This window comes from Pomacea canaliculata, linkage group LG14 (genome assembly GCF_003073045.1).
Source record: "Pomacea canaliculata isolate SZHN2017 linkage group LG14, ASM307304v1, whole genome shotgun sequence".
NCBI classification, from domain to species: Eukaryota; Metazoa; Mollusca; class Gastropoda; order Architaenioglossa; family Ampullariidae; genus Pomacea; species Pomacea canaliculata.
This window is the reverse complement of record NC_037603.1, coordinates 8,178,572-8,205,049: the sequence shown is the minus strand read 5'-3', so window position 1 is coordinate 8,205,049 and position 26,478 is coordinate 8,178,572. Positions and strand designations below refer to the sequence as shown.

General features: G+C 47.8%; 1 long non-coding RNA gene across 3 annotated transcripts in view; it reads left to right on the top strand.

The window, feature by feature from the left end:
- Positions 1–26,206, top strand: part of LOC112554783 — a 94,182-nt gene extending 67,976 nt beyond the window's left edge. For all 3 annotated transcript variants that reach the window (XR_003097315.1, XR_003097314.1, XR_003097316.1), the window contains one exon: positions 26,060–26,206. This is a non-coding gene — a long non-coding RNA (uncharacterized LOC112554783). The remainder of the gene's footprint in view (positions 1–26,059) is intronic.
- Positions 26,207–26,478: the final 272 nt, after the last annotated feature.

Genomic DNA, 26,478 nt, shown 5'->3' with positions numbered 1-26,478 from the left:
AAAGTAAGAGGCTGCAGCAGGGCTTGTCTTGACCTTTGACACCTACAGTTACAGGCTTGTGACCGAGGTCTACACGTGACACTAGCCTGCTAATGTAACCTGTTGTTACACTCGCTTGTTACACGTGACAGCTACAAGTCCTCACAGTCTCTGGGCGCCTCTTCACCCCGGTGTCCCTCACAGAACGCGCTGTCATGTTTTACAGACATAAAGTTGTCCTGACGGATCTGTTATTGTCGGAATGACTGCTGACTGGGGTTAAAAACAGCTTGTGAAATGAGAAAATAAACAAAATACAATAGCGACTGCTGCCTGATGACTCGCTACTCACTACCTTCGTCCACCGGAGTCTTTGAGGTGTTTCCTCTCGTCTCCCCCATCCCGTCTCTGTCTCCCCAACACTTTCTTTATGCAACCAGCCAGCAACTTGCTGAAACTCGTTGTTGTTTATGAAAAGGTGCATCCGTCTTTGTTTCTGTCTCCTTTGCGTCACACCCTCCAGTGACCCCAGCGACCCCTGGTTGCTCCGTTGGCTAGTGACTGGCTTGTTGACGGGGTGGCCACAGCAGCCAACCAGAAGCCTGTTGGGAGCAGAAGGCGCAAGACACTTTTTTTCTGGACTGAGGGGGTGGATGGGGAAATCCGAGAGGCGAGTAATTAATTTTGAGCCTTTAAGTGGATATCGAGACAGTGGCCCCAGCAGATGCGTGATCGGGTGTGTGGAGAACAATTCCACCCGATATGTACCCCGGGTGAGGTGGGGCGGAAAAAACACAGGCTGAGCTGAAGATATGCTACAAACAGGGCGCCGACTGCCGGGAAGGGGTGGATGGCGGGTGCTATGGAGGGAGACAGGGAGGGGATGTGGGAGAGGCAAGGTGTAAGGAGAGCTGCTTTTGCGGGATCTCGGAGGGGCGGACGAGGTTTGGCGAGACTGTGACGTGTAGAATCTCAACATGATTGACGAGGGGTTCGAAGACCTGCGCTCGGATCAGTGCTGACGTAACATGAGAGGGGAGATAACGTTGGGGGATGGAAAGGGGACAGTACTCACGCGGGAGAGAGGGAGGAGCAGGAGGGAGGAGACGGCAACGTTGACGGACGTGACGATGACGTAGAGATTAGGAGATAAGGAGGAGGATGCAGACGACCAAGGTGTCTGGGTGTTATTTCACGACTCCCTCTCATCAAGAAATCGAAGTGGGTGGATGTTAAACGGAGGAATGGAGTGAAGGATGCACTCATGCACGTTCTCCTCACTCGTTACCCTTTCATACCCTGAATGCTTCCTTCTCGCTCTTCCTCTCTCTCCCCCTTGTCCTTCTGTGTGATACCTATATCTACGTCACGTCTTAACTAATAAATCCATTAATTAATGGCTGTGTTTGTCTTTATTTATTCACTCTTCCTTTTCTTAAGCTCACTTACCTGGAAGGGGAGGGGACTAGGAATCCCGCCGTCTGAGCACAGCCAGCAACACAGGTGCACGACATCAGTCGTCGCTAGCCGCTGGTGGTTGACATCAGTGACGACTGTTACCTTGTTGTGGACATTGTTAGAACCTGTAAATAAATTAATAACTAAGTGCGGAGCGTGTGTTTGCTCAACCAGTCCACGCGCTTTCTGTGGCTGAGGGGGGACAACTCCGGGCTTACTGAGTAGCCCCCCCTCGTTCGTTGATGTTGATTGTTTTTGTACAAATGTGTTGATGATGTTATAATGTGCTACACATCAACATGTCGCTCCACTAGTTATTCCTCTTCTAACAGGCCCGTGATTACAGGAATGGTCTTTGGAGTAAGATGTCACGTGATACATCAATAAATGGCGTCTGTATGTAATACTAACGGGAGGGACAGGCACTGACCCTCAGACCCTAGTTAAGCCCCTTGTGGCCCCTGGCTGCTGCTGGTCACGTGGCACTAGATTCGCACTGTGTGCATAAGAAAGTGAATCTGAACCGCCATCTATTTTATTTCTTTCATTTTGTCTGTGTGCGCATCATCATCATCATCATCATCATCATCATCATCATCATCAGAAGACTTGTGCCCGGGTTGTTCGCTCTCTGCTCACCTCGGTGTCGACTCACCGCCAAGTTAACCGTTAACCAGATGGACGGCCATCGACATTCGTGACGTCACGTGGCCAACCAATCAGCTTGCACCGCTTCAGTCACCGTGCAGTCGTCCCGGGGACTTTCAGTGATGCACTCTGACTGCATCCATCCTCGGGACATTTTTGACTGTTGTCAGAATGGATCATTCCTGGAATTGTGTGCTACAATCAAGGGGAAATCACTCTTGTTGGCACCGAGTGTTACAGCCGAGCTGGCGGAGGTCGTGGCGAGTGTAATGCCGAGTGTAATGCCGAGCAGGATTACAAAGCGCTATCAGCCCTCGGCCACCGTCGCCCGAGAAGCCAACAGTCGTGAAACCCGTGATTAGAGTCGATCCTTAGGGCTAACAAGGCTTTTAACACGCTTTCCACACTGCCACCATTTAATCCCTCGACTAATCAAAGCTGTTTAATTAGCTGCGTAAGATCTTGATTCTCCATCGTGCTGTTTCGCCCAATATTCCACGCATGACTTGCTCCTTTTAGCATATTCAATGAGCAGTTAGTGTGTTTGTCTCTGTGAACTATCGACGTCTGACTACGACCGCGTCTCGTCCCCACTGGACAGCTTCATGCTCGGGTGTGATTTCCAGCACCAGTCTGGCAGACATAACAGACAACAACGCCCCCCAAGCGAAATCAAGAGAAGGGGGCGACAAGCGAAGCAGCGCAGCATGAAAGTGTTGACGACTGCAGCAACAAACAAGAAAGCAACTGTCTCCGCAGCTGGTGCCGGTGACGTATCAGCTGGGCCATCCAAGCAGACGACATCAGGCCGGCAATAACCGTGGCTCATTTGGTGTGTGAGCCCCGCTCGTGCCGCCTCCCGCCCGTCAGATTAAACGCATCTCGCGGGCTTATGAAAATTCATGACTGGCTCGGAAAACGGATGCTTCCAATCGTTTTCAGCTCACTATCAGCCATCGACGCGCGCCAAGTAACGAATTTATCGCTCCTTCGGTCATTATGGATCACATTAATAAAGAGCATTAGAGGCCTGTGGAAAGCGCGGCCATATTGTTTCCAGAGGTTGTGCCGGGGCGATGGCGCGAGTGTATCAATCAAAGTCAATTTGCCCCTAAGGCCTCGTTCTGGACACCAGCAACCCTCGCTGCCGTGCGTTTTGCGCCTTCGTGGTCTTGTGCTGGGATTTCCTCCCCTTTCTCTCCTCCTCCCCTACCCACCCTCAAATCTGTTGTCTTCCTTTCTTCACATCGGCCGGTCGTTTATCGCCGTCCAAACTGCGGAGATTATTTTTAATGTTGTAATGAGGCGTGGCGGGGTGGCATGATATGACAGCGGTTTTCCACAAAAGGGAAAAAAGGAATTAAAAGTTGGGCAACACGCACATCCAGGGATGCACGCACAACATGCACGGCCATCAACACCAACACGAGAGAAAGGAAGGAGCGACGAACGAGAAAACGAGAAAGATTGTGAACGCGCGCCATGTGGGTGGATGGGTTGACCCGAGGCATGTCTGTGTTAGCGGGTAGGTGCTGTCGGGTGGTCAGGGGGGATACATTGCTTAGTGAAGGACAACAGTCATCACAATATTCACAACAGTCATCACAATATTCACAACAGTCATCACAATATTCATCACAATATTCACAACAGTCATCACAATATTCACAACAGTCATCACAATATTCACAACAGTCATCACAATATTCACAACAGTCATCACGCCACATTTTACTCCACTAGTCCATTATTCTTTCTTTCACTTTGGCAATAAAGTGAGAGAAGTGACGACCGTGTGAAGTGTACTTAAATATGTGAATGCACAAATACACAAGTTTGAAGTGGAGTAGGGGACTAGTTGCACTCTCAACCCTGTCTTGCAAGTCAACCGTGTCTACATTGCTGTGTAAGCAGTGCTCAGTCACACACCTGTTATCGTCAATATTTGTAAGAATGAGGGACAAGAAACCCTCCCAGACCACTTATTTCTCACCATCCTTCCAACATCGGAGTTAACTGACAAAGTTTTCTGTCAGCTGTCCCTCAACCGTTGCCACATCCTCCACTCAGGGACCCACCGCGCGACACATTTTTAATTTGAAATACTGTGAGGACATAGGTAATTGAACTAATTAGTTTGATAGACACACAGAGCACAGCACAGAGTTAAACTGTTTGAAACTAAAATTATTCTAGATGTTTAAGCCAGACTTTCGTTATGTCATCACAATTGTGCTTTGGGAAGACATCTACAGAGACAGCAGCAACTGTGAAGACCGGAAGTGTAGATGTACGGGTGATACTGATAATGATACAGCTTGTTGTTTATGAGAATGGTCGTCAAATACAACTTCCTGACAGTCACACATCTTTTCAAAGAAAACGCAAATCTTCCCGGAGGATAAAGGTCCGACCTTTAGTATGATCACATGACCGATCTTGTCTTACCATCCTCCTTCCTTCATGGATCCACCCACATAACCTCCTCCTCCCCACCCTTCAAAACGAATCCAATCCTCACACTACACAAGATGTTCGGGTAGCTAGAAGTCTCAAAAAACATATTTTGTTTGTCTCTCTCTCCTCCCACCCTACCTTCCATCAACCATCCACCCTGTCTCGGCGTTGTGATGAGAGTGAGAAGAGGCTGAGATGAAGGTGGCATCAGAGAGAGAGATGAAGGTGGCATCAGAGAGAGAGAGATGAAGGTGGCATCAGAGAGAGAGATGAAGGTGCATCAGTGGAGGCTGCAGTGGCGGCCAATGTATCCAAGGTGCAGAAGGCAGGCGAGACAATGTGAATACAAATGTGAGTATTTACCCCGCGAGGCCCACTGCCTAACCTCCTCAATTACACCCGACGTTGTTTGCTCGGTAACATCATCTGCCTCGCGCTGGCATGCTGCGCGCGCACCTAGCACACACGCACCTAGCACACACGCACCTAGCACACACGCACATACACACGCGTGCACCTAGCACACACGCACCTAGCACACACGCACCTAGCACACACGCACATACACACGCGTGCACCTAGCACACACGCACATACACATACACGCACATACACACGCGCACATACACACACATACACACGCGCACACATCCACACGCACGCACACACACACACGTACACACATACAGAGTATTAAGGACTCAAGTGGGAGGACGGAGGGAGAGACACACAGGGAGGAGGAGGGGAGGAGAGAGAGGAGGACCATTTCCCGGTGTCTGTGGAACCTCACGTGCGGTCCTGCCCGCCTCATCTCGCACATGTTTGCGTGCGCAGCCTGCACGTGCTGGGAACAGCGAGGGCTGCGCGTGCGGAAGCTGGTGTCTGAGGAGGCGAATGGCGGGCCCACGTCTGAGCTGCTTGCTAGAAGGAGGGGGATGCGCGCGCTGCCCAATTTAATCTCTCGGCCCACCCTATCCTTGGTCAGGGTGGCACGGGAGGCAGGCGGGGCTGGTGGTCGTCTGCAAGCGCCGCCATTGTCTTTGGCGTGAATGGCCGGACGGCTGTCAGGACGCCAACGCCGCCCTGTGGCTATTTTTAGCCTCGCAAACGGACAGCAAGTGTCCATCGTAGATGACTGGGGGACACTGGGGGGCATTGCCAGCAAACTTGACATGGAACTGAGCGGGGTGGAGGGTGGAGGTGTGACAAGAAGAAGAAAAGAAAGGTCGCCGAGAAAGATAAATCACACACACACGTACGCACACGCATCTGTTGTGAAGAAATGTGTTGCATCTTCCTCTGTGTGTGTGTGTGTGCGCGCGTGTATGTGTAGGTGGGTGTGTGGGCGGGTGTCTGACTGCTGAGAGATTAGGATGCGAGTGGTTGAGGGACATGAATGACTGATGTTGTAATGAATGTAAGACAACACAATGACCAGTTAATGTCAACATATTGACTGCTGCAAGACTTCATTGTTGTTGTTTTAATGCAGTCTGCACGCTCGTGTGCACACGCGCTCCCAGAAATATACATAGGAAGGGAGGAAAAAAAGTAAGAAACAGAGAAGGATAGAGTCAGGAAATGTAAACAGAGGAAACAGTGGCATGACTGACTGACTGACTGACTGACTGACTGACTGACTGACTGACTGACTGACTGACTGACTGACCTTTGTCCGCTGGCCTCCCACAGGTGGACTTGTTGATTAGCTTTGTGAAAATGTGTTGTCCATAGCAGCAACAACAACAACAACAACAACAACATTCGGAATAATGAACAGGCTGCACTCAGACGAGTGAAAAAGACGAAAGAACACGGAGGGTGGGAGAGTACAGGAAGGAGAAATGTTTGAATGATTTGGACAAACACCACCAGCGACTCGCCGCGTTCCCTCCCTCGTGTTGTGGAGGGCTGGGCCCACACACGGCCCACTGTGGGCCGGCAAATTATCAGGCTGATTGGCGTCCAGACAGCCGGCCTGTCACATCTCGGTCCTGTTGATTAGGCTGATGGCCAAAGCTGCTTTACCCTAAGCCACCTCCTCATCGCCTCAAGAGAAGCTAAAGAGGCTGGCCAAACACCACGAGGAGCACAATGGACAGGAGGAACGTAAAAAAAAGACAAACTGAATGAAGAAAAGGAGAAATAAAGTAGAAAAACAGCAGCAGAAGAAGAAGAAAGGGGAAAAGAGGGAATAAATAGAGGAAGAGGAAGAAGAGAAAGAAGACGGCAGCGGAAGTATGTAATCAGTCCACCCGCTGACGACTTCCGGTAGAAGAAGTGTGGAGGAAACGGGAGATGAAGACTGTGTCACCGATCAAGACTTTGCGTCCACCACGAGCTGACCCTGAGGTAACTAGCCCCCGCCCTTCAGACACCCCTCCCTGTCCCTCCCCTCCCCTCGCACCCCCAGAAATGGCAGGTCTTTAACAAAAATTAAAATAAACGACAACAGTCTTCTTCTCCGCCCGTCTGCTTTGCCCTCTGACACCACCACATCCAGACCCTCCCTATCGTCGTTACCACGAACGTGTCGGGGTTGTAGGGGGATTGTAGGGGTTGGGGGACTGGGCGGGAGGGTGAGAGGAGGTTGTGGGTGTGGGTGGGGGGAGTGCACCATTATTCAATATTGTCTGAGATTCTTTCAATTACTGCGCCAAATTGCGCTCCCCTCGTGCGACGAGACACGCCCGTCTCGTGTAGGTGGGTGGGTGGGGGTAGCTTGATGGAGTGGGGGGGGGACCTTGTTCTTCTCTCCTCCCAAACTGAGGCTGCCGAGGCTTTATGCCCTCCGCCACCCACCTTATCGCCTCCGTACCCCATCCATCCTCTGCCGCTCCCTTTTGCTTCATCCAGGATTGACGATCATCAGCGAGGATTGACGATCTTCCTCTAGGATTGACGATCCTCAGCCAGGGTTGTGAAGTGTTTTTGATTGTGTTGACAACATGTGAGGTGGAGGCAGACATCGGAGAGTGGACTGGAGTTTTTGTCTCGCCATCCAGTGTGGCGGACTGTTACCTCATTCACCAGGCGGTGACACAGTTCGCCACACAATGTCCACGCTCACCTGTCAACAGGGATGGGCAAGCTACTTTTAATTTGTAGCCGGCTAGGCTACAGCTACTTTTTTTCAAAATGTAGCCGGCTACACTACAGCTACAATTTTCCAAAAAGTAGCCAGCTACTTTGGGCTACTTTTAAAATGTAGCCAGCTTCTTTTGGCTACTTTTAAAAGCGTGATGTTATAACAAGTTAGCTGTAGCAACATACACAAACATCAAACATACACACAAAACCCTATTACTTTACAAAGTTTTTATTATAATAATGAAACGGAGAACTGCGATATACCGACAATTTTATTTAGTGAATCCATAAATGCTTTCATTCATTCCTTGCCCCCTTCCTCCCCCGGCCTTTTTCACACAATAAGTACACGTATTTTACGATTATATTAAACATTTCTGGATCTTTTTCCTCATCCTGTTTTAGTGACAAAAGAAATTATATAAGTTTTCCGATAAACATTTGTTTTCTATAACTATTTGTTCCCTATTACTTAGAAATGAAAACTAAACAGATGCTTAAGTATCAGGTACTTGGTGGAATTTTCAATAAGTTAGGTTATGTGGTGATGAAAAATGTCAACCTCTTATCAATACTGTGACAATGAACAACAGACCATTGAAATAAATGAGTTTGCATGGAATATAAGTAAAACACTGCTTAATCTAATTTAGGCAAGCAGATCATAAGGTATTTTTTTCTAACACTGACACTGAAAACAAAGAAAGGAACACAAACTAATTGTTTCCAAAAGCTGATAGGGTGAAAAGTATAGTCCTGGCATACTAGAATAGACTTTAATTATATAGTAGGATGTCAAATGTAGCATATAAACACTGAAATATAGTTTTCAAAAATGATCTGATACAAGATATATTTATTTTAAATCTTTAAGCTTGAATTTCTCTGTTTGTCGTTTTTGACATCCAGTCCTAAACTATAAAAACATATTTTTCAAGATTGGCTTGTGCTACAGCAGTAAAATTTTGCAATTTTGTTTAGAAATGCATAAGCTACAATTAAAAGTGATGCATTTGAGAATATGGTATAAACATTACTTTTAATAAAATTAACATTTTTCTAAATATTTTCTAAATATTTAATTGCCACATTCACACTGAGTCGGGGGGTACCATGTCTGATTTTTTATATCTCCTAGAAATCTTGAGATATCAAAACGCCTTATGCATCAGTTTTCTTATCAGTGCCTCTAGTTTACAAAAAACCCAAAACCTTTGGTATATGACTTATGGTATTGTGTAAATTTGTTTTTAAAATGCTTGTACGTTTTGAAACAAAAACGTTGATTAAAGTCACAATTTTCACTTTAGGTACTCAAAAACAGTTTTAAAGTGCTATATTTATGTTATTTTGTTACTCTATATTTAAAAACCCTTAAAGATATTTAAAATATGGATTTTAATGTTTGGAGTGTACCGGTAACCTTAAAACAAATCTACATTCTTTCAGTCCTTCATGGAATTGAATTTGACCAGAACTTTGGCCTCGAAGTTGCTGTCTGTCCCCCTAGTGCGCAGCTTTGTCATGATAAGTCCTGCCGGACTGAACAATCTCTCAACAATTCTTGCATTTGAAACTATACCCACATTTTGTGGCTTCGCAAAATGTAAAAAATTTCAAATAAGGCTGGAAATTGATGGGTACGTCCATCTTCGTTTTTCAAATGAAACAAAATACCGCTCCCGCCACTTGGACGACACAGTACTTGCGGTTACTGAGCGTGCGAGACACGTGGTGTCTGGCTGTCAACACACCGAGCAGTGAGAGCAGTGGCTGTCGTCGTCTTGCTGACACGCTGTCGACGAATGGTCGTGAAAGTAGCCAACATGTAGCCAAGCTACAGCTACTTTCTAAAATGTAGCTACGGCTACAAGCTACTTTTTAAAAATTTGTAGCCGGCTAAGCTACAAGCTACAAAATTTGTAGCCAGCTACAGTAGCTGTAGCTCGGCTACAGCTACTCCCCATCCCTGCCTGTCAACACACACTCGCCACTAAACACGAAGTTCACCACGCACGTGTACAACACTCACTGCTGTGATCACGTGACAAGCAGTGGAAGACAAAGAGCTACATGCAGCTTATTGAGAGGACAATAAGTAAACGGGACCGGGTGGATTGTGTGGGTGTTGTAGTGGCACAGGACAAACATGACAAGACATGTCTTACTCAGCTTGACTGTGTGATTGCATGTGTGCACACGTGTGTATGTCAGCGTGCACACAGGTGAATGAATGAATTTGATCGTCAGGTACATTCCGATATCTCAATGTTTTGTACCTGACTGTCAGTTGGACACCAAGCTGCTCCGATGACAGCTGAAATCATTCTGTTGACACTGTGACAACTTCTGTCAAACGGTGAACTGATGACAGTGACAGTGACAGTGACACCCAACAACAACAATGAAACTTGCGACTGACACATTCCCCTCTCTTATTTGTTGTAACGATTGTTCAGTCGCCGCACACCTACCTCTACCTACCTCCATCCTCCTTCATTCCATCATTTTGGGCTCCGAGCCGCTGCCGAGGAAAGCAACAAACAAAGAAATTTCGCCAACTAGGGATAGAAACTCGTAAGAGCGGAGGACCTGCATCTCGACTGGATGCCAGACATAAATTCTTGGACAGCGCAGCTGGAGACCGCTGGCAGCGCCGGGGAGAAGCCCATTGTTTGCTGACATTTACGTGCCTCCGTCTTTGTCTTAAAAGCTTCGGCGGAGGATCGATGCGGCGTACAGTTGATGGTAGAGCTTTGTACGCTCACTGCTTTTTCCTCCAAACCTTTGTTTTCCAGCAGCATGGGCACAGATTTGCAGAGATGGCGACCCAATAGGTGGCGCACCTCGGCACAATGAGAAAACTAATTGTGCGAAATGAAGCTTTGTGCGGCCATCCCCAATTTCCAACTTGCGAGGGGAGCGACGGCGAGGTCGGGTCTCCGCGCGCACCACGTCACCGGAACTACCCCGGGTCGCTCGTGCGCTCGCTCGTCTGTCGGAATAATTGTTTGTTTGTGTTTGGCTTTGCCAGTGGATCCTTGTCTGCTTACACGTACACGTAGATACTGTCTCACCTGTTCATGCACAGGTAGATACTCTCAGGTGCATGTAGAGACTGATGTAGGTTACAAGTACATACAGTCTGGCTTACAAAGTAAACTCTTGTTTATGTTGCTGTTTTGTTTTTAATTTTTTTCTTTCTACATGCTTTCTTTGTTTCGTTCCTTTGTTCTTTCGTTCGTCTGCTGTATTCAATTATTTATTCATTTATTCTCTCTTCAATATTTTTTAATTCGTTGGCTCCACGTTAGTTGGTTGGGTTACTTATTGTTTTATTGAAGTAAATATTCAGAAATTTATTGTTCATTACTGTCAGCAACCAAGAACTGATGGCAGGAACCGTTTAGCGATGATACTAAGACACGTGACACCAGCAGCCGACCTGCCGCCGTGTAGCGAGTACGACTACGAGTACGAGTGGGGGACAAGGAGGGAAGTCCCGTGGAATGTCTCACCTATCCCCACAAACTACATCTTGTATAATTATCTCAACTCTCACCTCACCTGTCTGTTATTTTCGCATTGTACAGCTGCTACAACCATTCCAAGACGTGGGATGCTTCTTGGCTTCTGTACAGTCTGTGGTTTGGGTGAAGCTTCCAGCAAAAGATCTGCGGCCATTTTGAACTTCACTGCACAAGCACTGCACTTCGTTTTGTGTAGGTTTTTTTTCTATTTAGGTTTAATTGCAAGATCATCAACATCTTACACGACTTGGCCGCCATTCCAGGGCAAAGACTGTGGACTGTGTCCCTACCCCTGGGGTGTGGGGCTCAGCAGAAGGCAAATCAGTTCTTGTGTGTTTGGCGGATGTACTTTCTCCTTCCAGGTGCACAGATGCTGAGGGAACTGGTCATTGAGACTTGTTCTTAAAATATATTTTGTTCTAGAAAGATCTGGAGCTGTAGGCCGGACACTGTAGCCTGGCTTTCCTCTGTAGCTGTCACTGCCTTCATTCGTTGTGTAATTTGCTTCCTTCACATTGTTCACTTCATTACAGCTTTGCCCTGCTGGTAGGCTCACGTGACCTAGAAGTATACATCATCATCATCATCATCATCATCAGAAGCAGCATCAGCATCATTATCGTCGTCGTCATCGTCGTCGTCATCATCATCATCAGCAGCAGTTGTGGCAGTGGTAGCAATAGTATCCAAAATTATCAAAATCCAATGATTCGTAGAAAATTTCTGAGGACATTGGATAAATATTGTGGAAGGAAAAGCTGGGAAAGGTGAGCCGCGAGTGGAATATGACTTTATGTTTCGCCATTCGGCTATATTTCACGGTACATTTTTGTTTGTTTGTTTCGTTTTATTTTATCTTGTGCGTGAGTGAGGGAGAATATGGTTTCACGAGTAGGTGAAGGGTCTGCTTGCAGTCACCACACGAGCGAACGCACTCTCGCACGAGGGACACCTGCTCACCTGGAGATTTCCGTCAGGCGCTCACCGTATCATTCAGAAATAAATTACTCTGCTCCAACCTCCATCTCTCCCCTCTCTCTGTCTCTCTCTCTTTGTCTCTCCACCTCTCACTGTCTGTCTCTCTCTGTCTCTCTCTCTTTGTCTCTCCACCTCTCACTGTCTGTCTCTCTCTGTCTCTGTCTCTCTCTCACTCTCTCTCTCTGCTCCCTAACGCTATGTCGAGAATGAAATTCACTTACGGTGCCGCTCCGATTGGAGCCGTCCACCGACATTGTTCGCCGCGGACATCCCTCGGCGGGGAGACTTTTGTTCCGTCCTGATTATGTTTCCTACCTGCGCCCGTGCTCTGTTTGCCCCCGCGCTCCTCCTAATAGAAAACAAAATTAATCTGTATGGGTGATTTCAATTTCAAAGCCACGGCTCAAATTGGCCGCGTGGACCAGCTCTTTCGTGTTTCGGCCCTCCCCGACCCCAGGTTTAATCTCCGACTAATGCAATGCTGCTGTGGAGAGAGGCATCCAGGCCTTCATTGAAGAAAACAAAAATATCTTGAATCATCTGGGGACAAGTCTCGGGCACAGAGCCTCATGCGTCCATATTGTGGCCTGCATGCACGTGCCTACCTTCCACAGTCGCCGCGCAGTCTCTTGTAGTTGCCTCCCATCGCCTAACTGAGTTGTCCCCCTTAGTAATGCCGGGTGTGTATTATTGGAGGGATTGGATGCCGGACTTGGAATGGCGCTCTTTCTAAAGGCGGTTCTTAACTGTGTTAGAAGGCTGCGTGAGTTGTTAACAATCTCAGAGGGAGGAACAGGAGAGAGAGAGAGGGAGGAGAGGTTGGACTGTCTGTTCACGTGGAGTGACGTCAATAGGACAGCTCCTCACACCCTCCCCACAAAATATTAATTAGATACAATTGCTTGTCACAGCAAGCCCTTGGTTGATCTTCCACACCTAGCAGCATTGCTGGCTTTCATTGAACTCCATTGTTGTCTTTCCTGTTAAAGTCAGAGAGAAGGAGAGGAAGTCGTGGAAGAGGACGAATTAATGTTACATTACTATTAACATAATTATGTTTGGAGGGGGGGACTCCATACTGACAGTGAACGGTGTTCACAATCGTGTTCAATGGGTATTTTGTTCGGGAGGACGGCTGCTACCCCCGTGTCCCCTGGTTCCACGCCACTGAGCAATAAAGCAGGTGGGGGGGGGGGGAGGACGAGAGCAGGGTCACGTGCTTGCCAAGTACAATACACTATAAATATTGTAGTCAGCATCACAAGCACAGGAGGGTAGAAATCATCAATGGTTCTCAAGTTCTCATCTCCTTCACCATTCTTTTCCGATGAAAGGCTGTGTGTATGTGTGTATGTGACAGAGAGAGACAGAGAGAGACAGAGAGTGAGTGATGCTCACTGCAGTCTATTTATAGTCTGTTGTTGATGTTGCATGCGACCAGTCAACAAGGGCACAACACATGTCGCCAAGAACATGAAACCATCACCTAGTCACACCCCGCTGCCCTCGAGCACCCCTTCACGGAAGCCAGGGCAGGATGCAATCGGCGGGGGAGAGAATAAAAAGCATAATTCTACAATTTTGTGTGAGCGCTCGTCTCTAGAGAACTGATGTCTTCGTCAGTGAAGTACTCGATGCTAAACTGCAGCTACCCGCTTATCTGGCCTCGCGCCCTGCCCTGATTGCGGCGGCAAATTATCGTCTGCCCTTTGAGTCTTTAGCGGCGTAATTCACTTCAGTCGCCGGCGAGGGCGCTGTCGCTCATCAAATGAGATGTGTCGTTGGCGCGCTGATGTTGTTATCGCTTTCACGGTGGCTGCGCTGCTGACCCCGAGCATCACGCGACGTCTGCTCACGCCCTCTATCGTCATTCCGCTTCTCTGCTCTCGCCAAACCTCGTGCGTGACGTCGCCTGGTCACGAGATCTCATGCGAACACCGGACCGTTCTCCCGTGCAAGACTATATGACAGAGGAAATAACAACAACAGCAACAACAACGGAAAGAAGAAATAATCTAAAACCTATTATTTCTCATGTTAACAGCCGACTGTGGTTCTGTCTATAAAACAACTGTCGGTGGTTGTGGCTTTGAAGTATGGTTTGGGAATAAAGCTGTAACAGCAAGAGCTGGAGGTAGAGAAAGCTGCTTGTTGACTGCTGTCGAGTTAATAAGTTAAACACACGCGCACACACGAACAAGCGCGCGCACAAACACACGATCTCTCCATAGCACAAGGGTTTTTTTTTTACAAACGTGTATATCAAAAAGAAAAAGTTTTGATCAAAATCGAACCAACGACCTTTGCATTTCAAGTAGTTGGCCCTCCCCACTACAGCAGGTTCAGCCAAGCGTGTCCCCGCCGACACTCCTCCCTCTACAGTTTAATGGGAGGAAAAGTGCAGGACGACGTGCGTCTTGCTGGGTGACGAGGGAATCAAGTCTCCTCCAGGTGATGGTCAAAGATCTGTCAGTTAATTTTTCTCCTTCACTTTCTGCTCTCAGTTATGTTCTCAATCCTCCTCCCATTAATTCATCTTTGTTCCGTGTATTTTCTGATGCTGCTCGACTTTGTTTATTCAAGGAAACGTGGATGGGAGAAGGCAGGTAAGCAGAGGAACTAAGCATGAACAGCAGACGAGAACCTACTGGAGACAAGCGTCAGTGGAAGTGTTTACTACATAATGAAGTTATTCCTTCTCCTCCACATTCTTTACTCGTCATCTCCTCCCCCGCTCCCTCTCCATGTTTTTTTTTCTCTCTGTCTCTCTCTATCACTCTCTCACTCTCTCACTCACACCCAGGACAGCTCCACTGAGAGGAACTATTTGCTTCAGCAAACTGCAGCTTGTGTATCATGGACTGTGGCTCGCAAGCTGTCCTCCTCCTCCTCCTCCTCCTCCAGCCATCTTGAAGCATCTCACTGCCCCCCTGGGTCCCTATGGCCCCTCCCTGCGTGTGCAGGTCTTGTAGGCTGTGGGAGGAGGAAATGCTGTTAGTTATCACGTGGTGCGGGGGGCCAGGCCGGTGCCAGAGGCGGTGGTGGCGTTAGGCGCGAGGCCGGGGCGAGCTTGAGCGCCTGCGAGAGTCAACATGCGTGGTTATTAATTGTATTTCGAAATTAGACGGCCTCGCAGGTAAATATTTGACAGCGACGGTTGCAGGGAGGAGGGGCCTGTGGCTGCATCCCGCACGCTGGGGAGGGGGATGGCCCCGGAATAGCGCGAGGTGAGAGCGAGCACATGGTGCGCATGCGCCGTGGTCAGCAGGCGGGCGGCTGTAGCTACAGAGGCTGCGACTGACACAATGGATGAAGATGTTTAAACAAAGATCATCGACAAGCCGCCATCGCCTCCAGCCAGTCGTGAGGAGCCTCGTGGGTATCGCGGCGAACTCTACACTCCTCAGTCTTTTGATGCCAGCTGCCGCGCGTGCACACACCTCTCGCGCACCCTGGAATGTTGACTGGAATGTTGACTGGAATGTAGCATGCAATGTAGCCTGGAGTATAGCCTGGAATGTAGCATAGAGTGTAGCCTGCAATGTAGCCTGGAATGTAGCATGTGACGTAACCTGCAATGTTGACTGGAATGTAGCATGTGACGTAACCTGCAATGTTGACTGGAATGTAGCATGTGACGTAACCTGCAATGTTGACTGGAATGTAGCATGTGACGTAACCTGCAATGTTGACTGGAATGTAGCATGGAATGTAGCATGGAGTATAGACTGGAATGTAGCATGTGACGTAACATGGAATGTTGACTGGAATGTAGCATGGAGTATAGCCTGGAATGTAGCCTTATTATTGTTATTACTGCTAAAGACATGTGCTCCACGGTGGTGGACACCCAACGCTTACGTCTCGGCTTATACGATGATAGATGAGTGTGTCATCGACTGGCTGACTATTCCTTGGAGCAGAGAATGTCATTGTCTATCTGACCAGTAGCTGAGTGTGTCATCGACTGGCTAACATTAGCTGTGTCATTGTCTGAAGCTGGAGTGTGTCATCAGACCAACAGACAGGCAAGGATAACTCAGTGTGGACAATGTGTAAGCAAGAAGGAAACAAGAACAAGTTCAAGAGGAGACAGACAGACAGACAGAGAGGCAGGCATACAGGCAGACAGACAGAAGGCTGCTCTGTCGTCTGCTTGTCCATGTGTACACGGAGGTCGATGGCAGTTTGAAGGTTTTGGTGTCTGACGATGGATGACAGATTGGTTTGTCAGGTGACACTAGGGACTGCAGGGAGGGTGAGGGAGGGGCGGGGCTGTGTGTGTGTTGGGGTGGGTGGGACAGATACCCGTGTCTGCACGCTGCACTCGCTCTTGTCACAAACTGTGTCACCAAGGGCTTGACACGTGTGTCAACTGGCTGAAGACATGTCACCTCCATCGCCTTTTCCTTTGGTCCCTGTCCTCCCGCGGTCTGAGACTCTTTTACTTCCTTCTTTCTCTCTCTCTTTGCTTCACACACATACACACTGCTGCTGTCGCAATACTTGTAAGCATGTAAACCTAGCTGTACACGTGTAAACATGTAAACCTCGCTGTATACTTGTAAACATGTAAACCTCGCTGTACACTTGTAAACATGTAAACCTCGCTGTACACGTGTAAACATGTAAACCTCGCTGTACACGTGTAAACATGTAAACCTCAGTGTACTTTTCCCATCCTCAACTGTAACACTAATTATTCTCTCTTTATCTTGCCAAAAAAACTTTCTTTCTTTCAATCTGTGAACGGTAATTGAGTGTAAGGAGGTCTCGTGGAATCCTGTGCAGCGTCTCGAGAGATGACGATAGACCACGTGACTGATGTGACAGTCACCGCGGGGCCGGCTGCAGTCGCTGTAGCTGGATGCTAACACAAGTTAGCTTGCTGGCTAACAAACAGTTAGCTTAGTCTGTAGCAAGCCACTCACCTACTGCCACCCGGTCCTTGTAGCTCAGTCGTGCTGGGGGTCAGGGTGCGGGGTGGGAGGGTAGAGACCCTGTCTAGAGGAGACCTTGTCTGATCCCTAGTCTCTGTCACGGACCATCCGCAGACATGCGCATTCTTTCCAAAAACCAATATAAGATCGCTTAAGGGTGGGCGTCCCTCCTTAGAGGCACCAATAATTATTAGAACCAAACACAAGTTTACAAGTAGATAAAATATCAACAGTAATCCACAGTCAATAATAATAACACTCCATCACGTTCACACCATCAAAGTTTACCAAGTCACTGCCGGAATCCACACGGCACCAATTTAAAGAGTTACAATAATAACACACCATCAAAGTTTAACATGTCACTCAGCCGGAATCCACACGGCATCATATGAAGAATTACCATAATAACACACCATCAAAGTTCAACATGTTAATAACCGTTTAGTCCCTGCAGCTCTCCAGTCCCCGGTTTCTTTTAGTCCACTTAAATCCTTTCTTCTACAGTTCAATAAATGATAAAAGAGTGTTTTTACCATACCGATAAGTTACTGTCAGGCGGGGTAGAACAATATGCAGCTGGGATAAAACTAAGAGGGAAACCATCCCTCCTCCGGCGGTTAGTTTCAGCTGACCAGGTACCCTCCCTGGTGGTGGTCGGTACGTCCGCGTAAGGTAGCCCCCTCCTTACTCCGAGTCCACTGCTCCAGCTCGCCCACGTCAGTGTGCAGTTTCTTGGCCCCCAAGAATGTGCACGGCCGGTTGCTCTCACCACAGAGCTCCCACGGCGATGATTTAGTTTCAGCTGACCAGGTACCCTCCCTGGTGGTGGTCGGTACGTCCGCGTAAGGAAGGGCAGGGTAGCCCCCTCCTTACTCCGAGTCCACTGCTTCTGCTCGCCCACGTCTGTGTGCAGTTTCTTGGCCCCCAATACTTTGCACGGCCGGATACTCTCACCAAAGAGCTCCCACGGCGATGACGCGGACTACAGAAACACGATGTACATCCACAGTAGTACATCTGCACTAGTACATCTCCCGTAATACAGCCACAGTATCACATCCACAGAGATGGTACTACCACAAAGTAGATCCCCCGTAATACATACATATTATTACATCCACAGAGATAGTACAACCACAAAGTACTTCTCCCGTAATACAGCCACAGTATCACGTCCACAGAGATCGTCGAGTCGGTGAATTAAAACCACAAATCCACCAAATTATTATCAGCCGCCCCCTGGCCACTTATGGTCGGGCTTAAATATAACCACCCCAGTCCTTCTAGACCAGGTGTCAGCACTGTCTGGCCCGCACGTGGTCTTCCCTGAATTGCGTCGCAAGCAATTTCTAAAAACAAACCGTCAACACCGGATGTCAACCTTCCCCCATCCCTTCTTGCCCCCTCTACTACGCAGTTGTCCGTTACAGTCTCGTCCCGTCAGTCCATTCTTTCTTTCCTTTTTTTTTCCTCAGACTCGTCTAATTGATGACAAAGTAACTGCAGGCAGTTGTTTCATGGCATCGATGCCGATAAAATCTTGTACTCATATTGTTGACCTATTTCTTTTATTTTTTCTGTCTTTCTGGGATTTGTATTTCTATGTCTGTAGTTTTTCCTTGTGTGTTTTTCTTGTCTCGCTTGTTGTGTTTTCTTTATTTATTTCCGTATTTTGTTTCTTCGTTATTTTTTATCGATCATCTTTCATTTTCATTCTTGCTGTTCATCTTCATCGCTGCGATGCTTGTTGTGTTAGTAGATGGCGAGGCTGTGGCGACTGTTGCTCAGTGCAGGTGAATGAAGTGAATGAGCTCATGTTGTTGCTCACATGTTTTGTCAGCTAGCAAGGTGGGGGAGAGGGGTGGGAGTGGTTAGGGAGGCACTTAATGATGCGATAACTGCCTGCTGACACAAACTTGTCTTTTCCTCCTTCATCGTCTGCCGCTCGTCCCACCTGCAGCACACCTGTACTGGAGAAATGGACAGAAGGTATCAGTCGTAAGGCAAAGTAGAAACATTAGTCGCTGGACAGTACATTATCTATCATCTATTATAATTATTGTCTTCTGATAAGTAGCTCCAGTCACCACTCACCCCTCTCTCTATTCACCCGATATCCAAGCTCCTCGCTCTGTAAACATTTTCTGTTTGCGGACATCTCAGTTCCAGCTCTCCGGCTTTTTCCGGCGACAGTACAACAATAAGAAGAATGAAGAACCTTCCCGTGAAGGAAGCTGGAGAATAAAATGACAACAAAAAACAAAGATTGAATGATAAGCTCTTGAAAGGTCTGAAAAGATTCTGCAACTGATCGTTGGCAAAGGTTAGAGGGATGTTGTGGAGGGCTGTTTAGACAGCTTGCTCCAGCGACTTGAAGTGAAAAGATGGAGGAAAAGGCTTTGTGCAGTCAGAGCCATGCATTCATGCCACCAGTCGGCGCCATTACTGATGAGGCGAAAGTACAACAGCAGACTGTAAGTTGGGGGAACATAAAAAAGCAACACAAAACCCACACAAAAGATGAAACTATAATGCATTCTCCGTCGGGAGGGATGGGGAGCGGGAACCGCAATGCCCGCCCGGCGGGTGGGATGGTAAGACAAAGCTTCGTCGGCGTGATCCCAGGAAGGGCAAAGGGCAAAGTTGAGCAATCGCATGTCGCGTGGTCTCTGGCTGGCAGTAAAAGACCAGCGAATTAATGGACCATTAGGCCATCGGGTGCCGGAACTGCGCGGCTAATAGGCAACATCAATTAATCAACAGTTCGGCGGCCGACGAGCGGGACGTTCGCTCCCCAAACGGGAGGCGCAGCGGCTGGCGCGGAGTCTGTCAGCGGATGCGCATGCGCCCTCCATCGGGAGGACCCGAGATTGGGGCAGTCGACGGGGGCACTGATGGAGAAGGTGGGAAGGCGCGATGCCTCCTGGGAGTCGCCGACGACGATGATGTGAAGCCGCAGCTTCCCACTGGCTTCGTGCTAACGTGGGGCACAGAGACCACGTGACTATGGTGCCCTGCCGAGCATCCGTCCGTGCATCCGTCCGTGCAGCCCACTGTTTCCACAACGAACTCAGTCTTCTGTAGGTCTGCTGGCTCCTCCGCCTCTCTCCTGCATCTGGTTCTGTTATCGTTCTGTTATCGTCATCTGTGTAAGCCCTGTGTTAGTCTCTGTAAACATCCTGACACTCACCTTTTGTAAAGATGAGATATTTTATTCCAGTCTGTATTGCAAGAGAGGGGCAATCTCCTCCTCCTTCAGATATTGAGGGAAACATCTGTTGGCTTGTCTGCCCCTGAGATGAGCACTTTACTGACATCTACAGAATATTACACTGCGATATAAGATTGTTATAGTAACATTGTGACAACAATAGTATGTAGCATCACTGGTCTGATAAGTTGTTAGATAATTATATTAACAGTGTTAAATACATTCTTCATAACATTATTGATATGAAAAGTGATCAGTATAATAAAACTGTCATGTATATATTATACAACATTTTATGTATGATAATCTATCAAATTATTGTAACATTGTTGCATAAATAGTATGTAAAATGTTGTATGATAGGTTGTCAGATGATTATAATCGCATTGTTATATAAATGGTGAATAACATTTGTGATGTGATGCTATCAGATCGTAATAAGTCACATAAATGTATATTACATTACTGACAGGGGGAATAATGCAGTGTAGCACTGACGTACCTGGGAGGTATAAACAAAAGAGGGAGATAACTAGGGAAGAGGATAAAAAAGAGATGAAAGAAAGAAAAGCGAAGAACGTTTGGAAAAAAACAGAAAAAGAAAATGGTAAGGAAAAAAGGAATAAACAGAGACTGAGATAGACGGCCTGTGCCATAGAAAAATGGAGACTTCGCGAGATAGAGACCGCGACATGGAGAGCTTGTGCCACAGACCAACAGACGGAGGTAGACACAATTCCACAGACCAACAGACGGAGGTAGACAGTTCCACAGACCAACAGACGGAGGTAGACAGTTCCACAGACCAACAGACGGAGGTAGACAGTTCCACATCACATCCCAGCCCAAGCGGGTGGCGAAGAGCCCCAGCCTGTGGACCACACAGGGTCAGCGCCAGGCGCCATTAGCCTGATTAGGGGCTTGTGGGTCGCAGGCGGATCGCGCCGCCGCGCCGAGTGTCGTGTTACGGGCTGCACGTGCAAGCCGACGGCCTTGTTTGGTCACAGCCATTAGCAGATTCATCAGCCTTTTTTAGCTCATCCTCCACCGCCCCTCCATGCCACCTCCCAGCTGGGGGTGAGGGGTGGGGCGCGCCCTGCAGAGAGCTCAGTCGTCCCAGGGTGGCCCCCAGGCTGGCGGCAAACGCTGAATAATTTGTGAGCCCGAACTGCGGGAGTCCGAGAGTTGGGCGAGTGCGGTGCTGGGATTGGAAGGGGAGGCGACTGCCAGCCAGTGGATACAGAGCCAGAGCTTCCAAACCTTGTGGGTGTGGTTGGGTGGGGGGGGAGGCAGAAACGTGCTGACGGAGGACGATAAGTGTTTGCTGGGACTTGTCCGCGCCTGTCACGTGGGCTTTCACGTTGGTATTGACGTCACGTGGTCACAAATCTGACGTCACATGGTCCTGTTGTTGACTTCCTGTTGCTTAAACAACGGATACAATGGATCTCTCACTGAAGTCACCACATGGGAGACTATCTAAGCAGGACGGACTCGACTATGCCAGAGTAAAAAAAAAAATGAAAAAGAAGAGGAAGACGTTTAGGGCAAATAGATAAGAGGAAGACATGGACGCTGATGTCGTTATTGTGACAGTACTTCCTGGAAACCTGCCGGACACAGCGAAGAATCGTGCGCTCGTGGCAAACGACATCCCACCCCCTACCCAGTAAGAAAACATCGACGACACCATGGTAACTAGTTAGTCATTACCCAGAGTACGTCACGAGCTCGCTGTTGTGTGCCCAGACTTTAATACCCGCAAAAAGCGAGGTGTCTTGTCTGTCTTTGTTATGGATGGATTGACGACCTGTGTTAGCGGGGTGTAGTATGTCTACAAACGGCGATGTAACCTCAACCTTGGATTGTTGAAGACCTCCAGCAGGTCACGATCCACAAATGATTAAAACTTAATCTTTAGAAGAAGCTGGATACATGGAGAATATTTAAAAACACATCCTCAGTACTGTATCAGTAAAAGCAGCATATGTTATTTTATGTACCCGCTTCTCATACATGTGTACCCGTCCGTGCGTGCGCGCGTGCGTGTGCGATTTTGTGGATGCTCAGCCGCGAGTCTCCTCCAAGATAGCAATGTGCAGGGGACACTTGACGGGCGAGAGACAGAGTCAAGAAGAGGACGCCTGTAATGTACCCGGTTACCCGTGTTTTGATGTACCTGGACTCACCCGAGCCAGGTGCCCAGATCGTGTGTCCGATAGCCGGGTGGCGGGTCGAGTAGAAGAGGCCCAGTGGTCGTGTGGATAGGCCCTTCAGGCGCGGATCCCGGACCCGAAGCACGGCTCACAAACACAGTGTGTTGACTCCCAACTCCCTTCTTCCTTCCTTGGCGCTACTATCGGGTGGCGGCCAGCAGCCACGGCGTCCTCCCCTCTCCGCCACCTGTCCTGCCGCGCTATTCCTCCGCCGGTGCCGTCCACCCCTAAGAAAGTGGCGGAAAAAAGCAGTTTTGGCTCTGTGTGTTCATTAATCTCGCGCCATTCTCGCCGCCTTTGTCTTTGCCAGAAAGTTCTGCGGGTTTATCCAGGCCGTATTTGTATTTCGTTGTAAATCTCAAACATCAAAAATCTCGGCTGTTTGGACCGCACTCCTCTGACATGTCTTGGCTGCTAGAGTCGGGGTCTGTATGGCTGAAACAGTGAAAAGCAAAGTCAACCTCTCCTGGGGAGTGGATATTGTGTTTTACAACGGAACCAGCCTCCATATTTGCGACAGAAACACACACTCTCGTTGATAAACCGGCCTTTCACTGGGCGGACGGTTCCAACCCAGACGCTTCCAAATCTTCTTTCTTGCCAGAGAATCAAAGCTAGTGTAATTGCAGCTTAATGCGAGTTAAATGCAGACGGGGGACAAAAGGACTGCAAACAACTCTCTCACAGTTGCGCCGACAGTTAAAGCTGCGTCGCCAGAGTGCCTTCCCCTGCATCGCCAGGTAGCGTCGTCGTCGTCTGTCTACGGCCGCCATTGTGTCTTTGCTTGACGATAGCTTCTGTGCGATGTCGATAAATCAGCCACACTTGTACTGGCTGTACTCTAACTGTTTGTGTCCACATACGGGGATTTCTGTCATTGGTAGTTTGAGTTTTGTTGATGAACTTTCTCTTGGCTCGCGAGCTGCTGATGGCGGAACCTGAGTGCACCCCACGGCGGTGTAGCTACAGGAGTACGGACAGAACAACTCAGCCACTTCGTGTACCCGAACTTGCACCCAGCTGTTTATTGTGCTAAGTGTCTTTCGACGATTGTTGGCCACCCGACATTGTTTATCAAAGTGCTCACCTGGTCCCATGATGATGACGATGATGATACGGAGGAAGAGGATGGATGGTGGTGAACACGTGACTCGGAACACGATCTCCCGACTGATATTTTGAAATCAATTATAATAATATTATTATTAATATTTTTGCATGAGGGGTGTGGGTGGAACATGTCAATTGAAAATCACTCAGGTGGAACGATTAAAGAAGCGTATCATCGCCCGGGCTTGTTGATGACCTGCCCATGAAGCCCACCCTGTCCTTGGGTTGTTTATGAATGGGACATACTCGCCGACCTCCGAGGTGACCTTTGGGTTAATTAAGCCATCTCATTAGCAAGAGTAAGAATGCTGACTATGGCGGCTACCCCATCAAACGTGGGTGAGCTGCTGGAAGTCATATGTTGTAATATCGGGGGCTGTGGTGTTATTTTGTTGGGAGGGTTTGGTAGGAGGTTGGCGCGACTTGAACACAATTACTGATCACTCATCATCATCCGGGTATTTAAATGGTCAGACATGATCGTCTGCGATGATGAAAGAATTGATGATGAAGGCGACAGGATAGGAGTGTCAGTGAGAACCGTGTTAGATATTCTTAAGTAACGAGGAACACATCAGGTGTGCTAGGCATCCATTTGTTGCGTAGTCTCCCCTTTCTATTCTTTTCCTCAATTTTCTTTCCTTTCTTTTTTTTTTTTTTTTTTTGCTTTTCCCTTCCTTCCTCTCTCTCTGTCTCGTGCTGTGTGTGCGCGAGAGTGTGACTAGTAACACAATTAGTAACAAACAACATTCGTAAACCTGTGTAGACGGCGCCACAGAAAGCAAGGGAGATAAGTCAACAGCAGCTCGCTTGTTCTGTATCTCTTTATTACACTGTCGCTGCATGCGTCTGGTGTGTTCCTAGTTAACATTTGTTGAAATCAAGTAGTCTTCGACCCAGCAGCATCTCCACAAAGCCAGACTTCTGGCAGTCAGTGCCGTGCGCACAAATGGTATTTACCCGGGGTGGGGGAGGACTCGGGTACAGGAAGTCTCGCAGAATGGCGCTGTAAGTGCCGTGTCATATAAACACAATCTCCGCGTGTCTCCATGGGCTATCAAAGCTATCAAAGCTATCAAAGCTATCAGCCACACAAGGCCGCCATAGTGTTTGTGTTTGTGTGTGTGTTTGTGTTCTGCGGGGCGGAGGAAAGAGATGTCGGGTATGGAGTCGGGTATGGAGTGACTGCGGATTAAATTCTGTTTGATGTCTTATCTGTTAGCAGCACAGAGGTGATCATGCCTGATGTCCGCTGACACAGTCTCATTACACATGGACTTGTGGACAAACTGGCTCAAGCTGTCGTGCCTACACCCACCTAGCCACTCACTGACGTGTCACTTCACTATGAACGTGTCACTCACTGACATGTCACTACACTATGAACGTGTCACTACACTATGAACGTGTCACTTCACTATGAACGTGTCACAGCAACTTCTCATCGTGTACTTCCTGTCTCGTTACTAATTGTCCTCAACACACAAACTTACAAATAAAGATCCAATAGCCGGGTGGACATTTCATTAACAACATATCGGATATTGTGATAAACATGTCTGGGAGGGTGTGACAAACGTCTTGACTTCCACCTTGAAATGTCGAGCATCCCACAGCTTCCACCAGTCAACACAAACTCACTGACCTGTGAAACAACTGTCGACACCAACGTGTGTGACTTCCGTCAAAACATTTCCTGCAGTTCGTCGCCCCCTGTGTTCAGACTTTGATTAAATATATATAGTGTGTAATGTTTGTGTAGTGTGTAGTGCCTGTATACTATGGGATATCTGTATAGTGTGTAGTGTTTATATAGTGTGCAATATCTATGTAGTGTGTAGTGCCTGTATACTATGGGATATCTGTATAGTGTGTAGTGTTTATATAGTGTGCAATATCTGTGTAGTGTCTGTATAGTGTGTAGTGTTTGTATAGTGTGTAGTGTTTATATAGTGTGCAATATCTGTGTAGTGTCTGTATAGTGTGTAGTGTTTATATAGTGTGTAGTGTTTATATAGTGTGCAATATCTGTGTAGTGTGAAGTGTCTGTATAGTGTGTAGTGTTTATATAGTGTGCAATATCTGTGTAGTGTCGGTATAGTGTGTAGTGTCTGTATAGTGTGTAGTGTTTATATAGTGTGCAATATCTGTGTAGTGTGAAGTGTCTGTATAGTGTGTAGTGTTTATATAGTGTGCAATATCTGTGTAGTGTCTGTATAGTGTGTAGTGTCTGTATAGTGTGTAGTGTTTATGTAGTGTGCAATATCTGTGTAGTGTCTGTATAGTGTGTAGTGTCTGTATAGTGTGTAGTGTTTATATAGTGTGCAATATCTGTGTAGTGTCTGTATAGTGTGTAGTGTTTATATAGTGTGCAATATCTGTGTAGTGTGAAGTGTCATGTGTCCAGTCACGTGTCTATATACCGTGCATTGTTGACAGGAAAGAAGAATGAAGCCAACCGATGGTGTGATGATGGTCAAGCATGACTTCACCCCACGAAGGAGCATCACACGCGCGGTGCAGTCACGTGACTGTCATCTCAGTCTTGAAGGACAGGGTCACAGGGTCAGTCGCCAGCAGGACACAAGGCAAGTACAACATTGTCACTGCGGTGTATAAACCTCTTTATTTTTATTGCAGTTTTGTTACAATCTTGTCCTGTGCTACATTGTATATAGTCAGCCATGGCAACAGGAAAAACGGTTTTGTCCTGTAGACTGGAGCTGCTGTTGGCCTCGTGTGTTCCTCCGGTCCTCCTGTAGGACAAACGCCATCTTGTAGTAGGCCATCCACCTACTACACCTTGCATTTCACACTTTGCCTGTACATGTATTAAAGTTTATCTTCTTTTCCTCGCT